Here is an 11143-nt window from a genome sequence, read left to right as displayed (position 1 = left end):
TCCCAGTTCTTTTCCAAAATGGCTATATTCTTGTCTTTCTGTCTCAAAATTACATGGGAAGTAGTGTCAAATAAGTAACACAAAGCCTTCTTTCTGTTTTGTTTATATGGGTTAGATTTGCTTCAGAAATTGTATGAAATTCCTAGAAATTTGATGTGTCCTGGTAGTATCAGTCATAATTCTAGTTATTATCTTAAAATTATTATTATAATTCTAGCTATTATCCTGGAAATATGATGTGTCCTGGTAGTATCAGTCATAATTCTAGTTATTATCTTAAAATTATTATTATAATTCTAGCTATTATCCTGGAAATATGATGCATCCTGGTACTATCAGTCATAATTCTAGTTATTATCTTAAAATGTTGTTTGTCACAGATATAACCAAATTTCCTTATTAATTTCATTATAATGAACTCTCATCATAATGGGCATTTTAAACTCTTTGTCATTTGCAGAGAATTATTGTTTTACTCTGATGCTTTTCCAAAAGCCCTCCTGCAAAAGTGCTTCATTCTCAAAGAAAATTCATGGAAAAGAACTTTGACAAGTGCAGTTTTCTGCTAACTTTAAGATCATAAAACTGAACTGGTAATTTTCTTTTCTTCCTAGTTTCTTCTAGAACTAGGAGGAAAAGAGGATTCAAGAATAAGAATTAATAACATCAGAATGAATAAGCTGAGGAAGATAATTACAGTGCTTATGACTTCTTTTGGCAACATTGCCAGTTCTCAAATATTTTCCTATTCCAGATTTAAGTAAATATTTTCTCCTAAGCTATTTGGACTTACATCAATTTGATAAAATATACCTTTGTAAACAAAGATGAAACATTTACTTTTTCTCCCTACCTGTCTCCAATATATGGAACCTGTTTAGTGTTCTTTTCTGGCAACATAGGTATTTACGTAAGTTCAATAAAAAGCTGCTATCTCGTAACAGGACAATTAGAAACACTGTAATTAGAAACAATGCTCTGACTGTAATAACATTTGAAATAACTATGAATAGACTCAGATATGATCAGACAGCTTTAAGGACTTGCTTGAACTTTAGTTTGGTCTCCTGGCCTTGAAAGTTTAAATTTATAAAAAGTTCTAGCAAAGCAGTCTTAAAAGGAATTTGTATGGCCAATCACTATTCTTATTGTATTTATGTAAATATTTAGTCTAAGTCTTATGTAAACAGATTAGTTTTACTTTAATTATCCTAGAAAAATAAGAAAGAAAAACAGTAGTAATTGAAAGAGAAAAATTATATTTGCACTTTTTTTGTTGATGTTAGATTATAATTCTGTTAATCAACTTTGGGGTTTTCTTTTATACTTGCAAACTGGACTGGATTCTTTCTTCCTTCCTTTCTTTGGCTGTGTCATTTGTGGGATCTTAGTTCCTCGGCCAGAGATTGAACCCAGGCCTCGAGAGTGAAAGTGCCAAGTCCTAACTGGACTGCCAGGGAATTCCCTGGACTGGATTTTAAATTCTTCCAGCTTCCTGAAATCTGGCTACAACTCTCCAAACTACCATTTACATTTTTTCCCCCTATCCTTCTGATTTGGAGATAGTAAGAACCAAGACTGCTCTTAGATCTCCTTGGAAGAGACTGTTTCAGGTCCTCTTCACTATCCAGATGGCAGCCAAACTTCAGGGACTTGAACTTTGAACATACATCTCACAGCTAAAGAAGGCTCTACCTGAAATCTGATCCAGTAGAAACACTGCTGCTGCTGCTGCTGCTGAGTCGCTTCAGTCGTGTCCGACTCTGTGCGACCCCATAGACGGCAGCCCACCAGGCTCCGCCGCCCCTGGGATTCTCCAGGCAAGAAGGCTGGAGTGGGTCGCCATTTCCTTCTCCAATGCATGAAAGTGAAAAGTAAAAGTGAAGTCGCTCAGTTGTATCCGACTCTTAGCGACCCCATGGACTGCAGTTGACCAGGCTCCTCCAGCCATGGGATTTTCCAGGCAAGAGTACTGGAGTGGGTTGCCATTGCCTTCTCCATAGAAACATCGGAGAATGCCAAATCAAATTGACTGGGAAGATAAGTAGCTGACATCAAAGTAGACTGCTTCCTTCCAAGATGCCAGATTAGGACTTGATACGTTAGCTAGATATAAAACCCTCTCTTCTCTTTCTTCCTTTAGCCTGGAAAGATGACACCATTGACTGTATCTCCTAGGCCTTTGTTAAGGAGAGGGAGGGTGTAGTTAATTTCTCAGACTGATCGATTTGTCATTAGAAAAAAAAAAAAGATCATATCTGCCCCGGCTGCCAAAGAACCCCTATCTCTGCTTAACTACCATAAACTTGGGGAATTTTGCATTCAGGATCTATACAAAGAAAGGAATATAAAGTAACAGTACCAGAATAAAACTACCTGTGTGGCCTACAAACCTTTATACTGATTCAAATGGAAATTACCAGGAGGCATTCAAGAGTCAAAATTAGCTTAGATAGATTCTTACTTCCCTACAAACAAGGAGCCTCTCCTTAACTCTTAAAAATGTTGCAGAATCTGCTGCTTTAGCAATAACTGTCTACCAAAATCTTTAGATTCTTTGGCCAAAGTCATTCTTGATAATAGGTTAGCCCTTGATTGCCTTTTAGCTGAACAAGGAAGTGTCTGTGTTGTAGCCAACACCACCCACTGCATGTAGATGAACACTTCTTGGGAGGTTAAAATTCAGTTACGTGAGACCACTGAAGTGATCCAACTTGGCTTAAAAAGATGACTACTTCAGTCTTTTTTCAACTTATTTGATTTTGATTGTTTTGGTCCTTAGGGACCAGGGCTCCAAAGTACACTCCAAATGTTGGGAATTATCCTGCTTATAATAATCACAATAATCTCCCTGTTTCGTTGCAGTCTTTCAAAAGCTCACAACATTCTCCAAGAATGTAATTCTAATAGGTCAATAAGAAATTTATTGATCAGAACCAATGAGGTAATCCTTTCCATCCTCAAAAGAAGGATGAAGTCATCTGCCACTTAGACCCCTTTGTCCCCCACAGATAAATCTGAAATAATAGTATTTGTCTATGACTTCTTTGTCTTGCTTTTAAACACCTTTCCCTCTCTGTAGTTCTTTGGCGTTGCTCTCTGTTTGCTAGATGGGACACTTTTCAATTCAGAAATTGTTCAGTGAAACCAACTAGAGCTTTAAGATTTACCCAGTGTATTTTGTTAACACCTACATCCCCTTATTTTACAGGGAGATCTGTTATCTCTGGAAGTAGTAGATCAGGTTTTCTTCTCAAGCACGCAACTCAAATATAATAACCACCCTCACTCCAAGTTTAATCCCAGAGACTAACCCATTGCACTTGAGTCTTCTAAGATTATGAAACGAATTCTCCTGGAGAATTCTGACCTAAGTGATTGGAATCATTCTTATACCCACCTGTCTTAAGAAAAATGTGAACAAATAAATGCACTTCCCAGTCAACACCAGATTTTTGAGAGATTCTTTTAACATACCTCCTTTTCCATCATAAGATAACAACAAGAAAATAAGTTTAATGTTGGAACTGATATCTTACAGTGAACAGTGCTGCCAGTTTCGTGGTCTCCAAAGAATATTTAACTCTGGGATCAAAAGACCGTCTCAGTCACTCAGAGCTTTGTGTAGATTTTTACTTAAAGTGAAAGTGACAGAAAAAGCTACTGACGCAGACATTAGAAGGGGGTAGTAGAGTAGCTGCCTGACTAGGCAGGACATTGCAGACTTCTCAACTGGCTGCTGAGAATAGATAAAAAGAACACTTCAAGTTGTTCAAGTTCCATTAGACCCTTTCCCAAGGCACACATGCTGAGATACTTTCAGTACAAGATTAGTCAGAAGGAACCGGTTCTGGGCAAGGTGTTTCTGGGTGAGATATATTGTTGCTGAGAAACAGGTTCCCATGCAAGATTTGTTACAATTATAATTATTAACACAGACTCTAAGAAAAGTATTTCCATGAGTAATGTGCTGTGTGATCATTAGCTGGGGACCTAAAGAAAGGCCAGTTCTTGGGCAAGATACATTGTTGCACAAGGCTTAAGGAAAGCATGAGCAAGAATGCTCACCTCCTTCTTCAGTTGAGCTCAGTTCAGTTCAGTCACTCGGTGGTGTCGGACTCTTTGCGACCCCATGAATCACAGCACACCAGGCCTCGCTGTCCATCACCAACTCCCGGAGTTTACACAAACTCGTGTCCATCGAGTCGGTGATGCCATCCAGCCATCTCATCCTCTGTCGTCCCCTTCTCCTCCTGCCCCCAATCCCTCCCAGCATCAGGGTCTTTTCCAATGAGTCAACTCTTCTCATGAGGTGGCCAAAGTATTGGAGTTTCAGCTTCAGCATCAGTCCTTCCAATGAACACCCAGGACTGATCTCCTTTAGGATGGACTGGTTGGATCTCCTTGCAGTCCAAGGGACTCTCAAGAGTCTTCTCCAACACCTCCTTCTTAAAGGTCCCTAAGCTTTAATTCCCTCAGAACATCTTACATGGAGTGGAAGAGGATTACCATTTCTTGAATGTTTTTCATATGTCATATAGCATCTCTGTAAGGTAAGTAGAACTATGCCCATTTTTTAAAAATGAGGAAATGATGTTGAGCAGAGAACAAAATAAGTCATACAGCTTGAAAGTGACTCTGTTAGGAGGGTAATATCCTACTTTAATGTCAAGTCATTTGATTACACTTAGAATCAACTTGACTTGAGCAAAGACTTTGATAATGAACATGTTGAAACAGTCCTTATGTGGCCTACCCATAAAGTTCCCAAGGGAAGGGAAAAGGGTAGGAAAAGGCAAGGTGATATAACCAATATGTGATTAGACCCCATCTTTCCATTCTTATTCCCCAATAGACCCTAACCCCTATGTAGACCAACTCTGGTATACAAAAGCAGAGGGAAAATGGCAGGTCTTTTCTGAGCCCCATTGAGGTTTTCCATCACTTGCAAAAGCTGGGTGTGTGTGCTCTGTGGAATTGACACCATTAAGTCAAACAGGGGAAAATGTTACCTGGAATAGTCTCCATCCCTCCTGAATTCCTGTCACACCAGCCAAGGCTGGCTAAATCTTTTCTCAAAATGTATTATTAAATTAGTCTGAAGTTATGAATATATCCCCCAAACAATTTAAACAATAACCAAAAAATTCTTTAAAAATAAAACATTTTAATCAATGGTTCTACAGGAAAAAGGAAAAATTTTTATAGAATTGTCTCAACAATTTTGTAATCTACTTTCAGACAGAAGTCTACTTCATATGCATTTTGTAAGGAAGAAGTAAGAAGCACAGTATGGTGTTTTGGCAAGAAAAGAGAGGCCTGGCTAACAGGCTAAAATTTCCCTCTGAGACGCCAAAGAAACAACAGAGCTGGGCTTTCTACTCAGGTCAGATTTCAAAACCCACACTCTCTTTATTTTCTTATGAGGCCTATTCTTTTAATTTATCAGAAAGACAGTGTTCATAACCACTATAGACAATAAGACTTTAACAAGAATAGTACAGACATTTTGAACAAACTTTAGATTCCCAGTATATTAGTTAAGGTGTGCTAGGCGGTGCTGCACACAGCCTTAGACTTCCCTGGCGGCTCAGACGGTAAAGCGTCTGTCTACAATACGGGAGACCTGGGTTCGATCCCTGGGTCGGGAAGATCCCCTGGAGAAGGAAATGGCAACCCACTCCAGTACTCTTGCCTGGAAAATCCCATGGACACAGTCCACAGGTTCGCACAGAGTCGGACACGACTGAGCGACTTCACTTTCTTTCTTTCAGGCTGTGCTGCAGAAACAAACCCGAAACTCAGAGGCTTAAGTCTAATGCAGGAGTTCCTGGCTGATGGACTTTCCTAGATGGCTCACCTCTATACAGTAGTCAGAGTCCTTATATTCATAGATTTCACTCTCTCCTAGGCTTCCTAAGATTCCTGTATTGGATCCTCTAAAATAAGCAAGTTGACAAGCAGGAGAGTAAGAGCCAGAGCAAAGGAAAATCACATTTGTGGAGGATCTCAAGAATTTAGGCCTAGAAGCATGCATCACATCTACCCATGCTTCTCCAGTCTTACCTACAGGGGGCTGAAAATTAGTCTAGCTGTATACCCAAGGAGGAAAGAGAAATACTTTGGTGAATATCTACATCAAGAAAATGGCACTTTATTTTAACTTGTAAAAAGAACATATGCATTATACATGCAGTATAAAAGATACAGAATGACATAAAGAATAAAGTCGTCACCAAATGTGTTGTGAAACAGTGTGTGTACGTGTGTGTTTGTAGGGAGTGCAAGGGAGATATATATAGATATAGATACGTAAATCTATATTTATTGTATATCTATAAAAATTAGTTACATATGTATGTAACTATTTATATGTAGCTTTTCAAATGACTCTTAACTCAAAACTATTTCCCCCTCAATTTCTGTTTTCCTCCTCAATATTCAATATCCCTTTTCCATCACTTAATGACTTCTTGGAGGTGGGTTTGAGCTCAAGATAGTGGAATAGAAGGACATGGGCTCACCTCTTCTTACAGAAACACAAAGATCACAACTAACCACTGAACATTTATTGACAGAAAGACACTGAAATCTAGCAAAAAAGATACCCTATATCCAAAGATAAAGAAGAAGCCACAACAAGATTGTAGAAGGGGTGCAGTCACAATAAGATCAAATCCCATACCTGCTGGATGGAGAGCTACAGACTGGAGAGTAATTATACCACAGAGGCCCTCCCACAGGAGTGAAAGTCCTGAGCCCCACATCAGACTTCCCAGTCTGGGGGTCCAACAAATAGGAGAAGGAGCCCCCAAAGAATCTGGCTTTGAAATCCAGTATGGTTTAATTACAGGTAGTCCACAGGACTAGGGGAAACAGAGATTCTACTCTTGGAGGATACATGCAAGGTCCCACGCACACAGGAGAAAAAAATTAGTGACCTCATAAGACACCAGGTCAGACCTACCTGTTAGTACTGGAGGGTCCCCTGAAGAGCCAGGGGATGGTTGTGGCTCATGGTGGGGACAAAGACACTGGTGGTGGTCATTCTAGGGACTACACATTGCCATAAGCTCTCCCAGAGGCTGCCATTATCTGTACCCAACAGCCTGTAGACTTCATGGTGGGATGCCTTAGGTCAAACAACCAACAGAACAGGAATACAGCCCCACCCATCAGCAGACAGGCTGCTTAAAATTTTCCTAAGCATGGCCCTGCCCTTCAGAGGGACAAGACCCGGCTCCACCCACCCGTGGAGTCCCTCCCATTAGGAAGCCTGCACAAGCCTCTGAGACAGCTTCATCCAACAGAGGGCAGACAGCAGAAGCAAAAAGAACTACAATCATGCAGTCTTCAGAATAGAAACCACGATCACAGAAAGTTAGACAAAATGAGATGGCATAAGAATATGTCCTACATGAAAGAACAAGATAAAACACTAGAAGAAATGAAGATAGGAAACCTGCTGGGAAAAGAATTCAGAATAATGATAATGAAGATGATCCAAGACCTTGGAAAAAGAATGGAGGCAAATATTAAAGAACAAACAGAGATGATACAATATCTGAATTAAAAAATACACTAGAAGGAATCAATAGCAGGGTAACTGAAGCAGAAGAACAGATAACTGACCCAGAAAACAGAATGGTAGAAATCAAGGCCCCAGAACAGAATAAAGAAAAAAGAATGAAAAGAAATGAAGACAGTTTAAGAGACCTCTGGGACAACATTAAATGCACCAACGTTCACATTATAGGCGTCCTAGAAGGAGAAGAAAGTGAGAGAGAAAGGACCCGAGGAAATATTTGAAGCAATAATAGCTGAAAACTTCCCTGACATGGGAAAGGAAAGTTACTCATGTCTAGGAAGGGCAGAGTCCCAGGTAGGTAAACCCAAGGAGGAACAAACCAAAACACACAGTAATTAAACTGAGAAAAATGAAAGACTTCTTGGGATAGTCCTACAACTTTCCAGTCACTTTCAGTTATTAAAAGTTTGTCCACTCAAAATTTAAATGTCAAACACGATGTACATTGTATCTGTTCCTTGCCCTTCAGCACAGACTTGCTCTGTGCTTCTGAGGCCCAGCAGTGGACAGGAGGGCTGACCACTCTTTTTGCTTCTCCTCCAAGTCTAGTGCCTGGAATAGAAACAAGCAGTCTTATCGATCTCCCACTTTTTCTCCCTTCCCAATTCTAACCTCTAGATACTCTCTTGTTGGGGATAAGGAAAAAATACTAGGGTCACAGGAGTTACCATGACAGTGTGACTTTAATCCTCTTTCTGTTGGGTCTACCTGTTTAAGCCCAAGTACTTTCCGGGAGTTTACTTGACACAGATAACTCACACATCTTAAGAACACCTTGTCATGGGCGACAGTCCTCCCCTCTCTGGTTGTGTCCCACCCCATTCCCCCTCTCTGTATCCTGCCACCTATCTCTCCTTGCCATCCTGGCTCATTTTCTCACTTAACCAGGTGGAAGGGGACATCAACTCAGGAATATGATGCCAGTTTCTTTTCCTCCCAAACACCTTTAACCTTTATAAGGGATTCCCTTTATTTATGCCCCTCTCTGAGCACTGATTAAAGTGGAAATAAGAAGTAGGAAAGGGAGGTGAAGGAACTCTCTTCTCTCCTCTCACCAGGCTTTGATGTAAATTGAGAAGCAGAGTGGTGTGGATGTAGCAGGGCTAATTAAGTCATCTTTTTCCAAACTTAGAGAGCCGTGCCTAACTTAGTCTTTGTTTACAGTTCTTTTTACACTGGAAAGGGTTGAGACAGTGCCCCTTAATTCTTAGCTTTGAGCTTTAGTTGAGAAATGTGGAGAACGGCAAAAGTCTTATCAAGCATCATTTTGAGATATATATATAGATAGATAGATATAGATATATAAATGATGTCTATATGCTTCTGCTGCTGCTGCTGCTGCTAAGTCGCTTCAGTCGTGTCCAACTCTGTGCGACCCTACAGACAGCAGCCCACCAGGCTCCACCGTCCCTGGGATTCTCCAGGCAAGAACAGTGGAGTAGGCTGCCATTTCCTTCTCCAATGCATGAAAGTGAAAAGTGAAAGTGAAGTCGCTCAGTCGTGTCCGACTCTTAGCGACCTCATGGACTACAGCCTACCAGGCTCCTCTGTCCATGGGATTTTCCAGGCAAGAGTACTGGAGTGGGGTGCCATTGCCTTCTCCAGACGTCTATATATCTATATCTATATATATGTATATAGGATTGCATAAAGGGCAAATAAGATATGACACCAAAAGATGCATCCCCCAGGTCTGAAGTTGTCTGATACACTACTGGGAAAGAGCAGAGGAGAATTACCAATAGCCTCAGAATGAGTGAAGCACCTGGGCCAAAGCAGACGTGAATTTCAGCTGTGGATGTCTCTGGTGACAAAAGTAAAATCCAGTGCTGCAAAGAACAGTATTGTATTGTGTCAGGAAGCATTTAACAAGAGGCTTCCTGTGTGCTGTTTTGGATCTGTCAGGAATCCTCTGGTCCTTATTAATTCCTGAATACTCAGGAATTAAGAGGAGAGGCACGCCTTTCCCGGGGCTGAGGAATCCAGGCATTTCTCATTACGATGATAAGTACCCTCTTCCTTTTATGAACCGTACAGTAAAAAGCGATTGTTTGCAACTCTGTCTTTGATAGGGATCATGTTATGTTTTGTATATCTGGAATTTTAATCTTTATCTTTGCTGAGAATAACTACCTTGTAAGACAGTATATATGCCCACACCATGTTGATTAAAACACCTTTGCTCCATCAGAGCTTGGGTCCCCATGTCTTTCTTTCCTTCTCTCTCTCTTTCAGGCTAATTCCTTGTAGAGCAGAGGCTCGCAGAGCTCACGTTCTTGCCCAGGCTTCTAAGACCCTCTCGAGAAGGCGCACTGTGCCTTCACCCACTCGAGAGGGCGCCTGGTGCCTACGTGCAGCAGCGCGAGCTCTAAGAATAGGGCTTTATTGGCTCTCCACATAAACCAGGAGATATCAGCCTCTTTCTCTCTCTTACTTTCTTATTGTCGACTCCGGACCACCAGGTTCTGGTCCATTAAAGGACCAACAGTATTGGAACCTGGAATGTTAGGTCCATAAATAAAGGAAAATTGGATGTGGTCAAACAGGAGATGGTAAGAATAAACAGTGACCTCCTAGGAATCCATGAATTAAAATTGACAGGAATGGGTGACTTTAATTCAGATGACCATTATACCCACTACTGTGGGCAAAAATCCCATAGAAGAAACAGAGTAGCCCTCATAAACAACAAGAGTCCAAAATACAGCACTTGTGTGCAACCTCAAAAATAACAGAATGATCTAGGTTTGTTTCCAACACGAGCCATTCAACATCATAGTAATCCAAGTCTATGCCCCTACCACTGATGCTGAAGAAGTTGAAGTCGATCAGTTTTATGAAGACCTAGAAGACCTCCTGGAACTAACACCTAAAAAAGATGTTCTATTCATCATCAGAGATTGGAATGCAAAATTAAGAAGTTAAGATCTACCTCAAGTAACAAGCAAATTTGGCCTTGGAGAACAAAATGAAGCAGGGCAAAAGGTAACTGAATTCTGCCAAGAGAATGCACTAGTCATAGCAAATACCCTTTTCCAACAACACAAGAGACTACTTTACACATGGACATCATCTCAAATTGCTCTTTGTAGCTGAAGACAGAGAAGCTGTTTACAGTCAGCAAAAACAAGACCTGGAGCTGACTGTGGCTCAGATCATCAGCTTCTCATAGCAAAATTGAGACTTAAACCAAAGAAAACCAGAAAAAAAACTAGACCAGCCAGGTATCACTTAAATCAAATCCCGTATGAATTCACAGTAGAGGTAATGAACAGATTCAAGGACTAGATCTAGTTAACAGTGTGCCTGAAGAACTATGGGCAGAGGAGGCAGTGAACAAAACTATCCTAAAGAAAAAGAAAAGCAAGGAGGCAAAGTGGTTATCTGAGGAGGCTTTATGAATAGTGGAAGAATGAAAAGAAGCGAAAAGCAAGGGAGAAATGCAGAGTTTCAAAGAATAGCTAGAAGAGACAAGAAGGCCTTCTTCAATGAAGAGTGTTCAATAATAGAAGAAAACAACAGAAGGGGAAAGACTAGAGATTTCTTCAGGAAAAT

The sequence above is a fragment of the Odocoileus virginianus genome, chromosome 33 (assembly GCF_023699985.2).
Source record: "Odocoileus virginianus isolate 20LAN1187 ecotype Illinois chromosome 33, Ovbor_1.2, whole genome shotgun sequence".
Taxonomy (NCBI): domain Eukaryota; kingdom Metazoa; phylum Chordata; class Mammalia; order Artiodactyla; family Cervidae; genus Odocoileus; species Odocoileus virginianus.
This window is presented reverse-complemented; position numbering follows the sequence as displayed.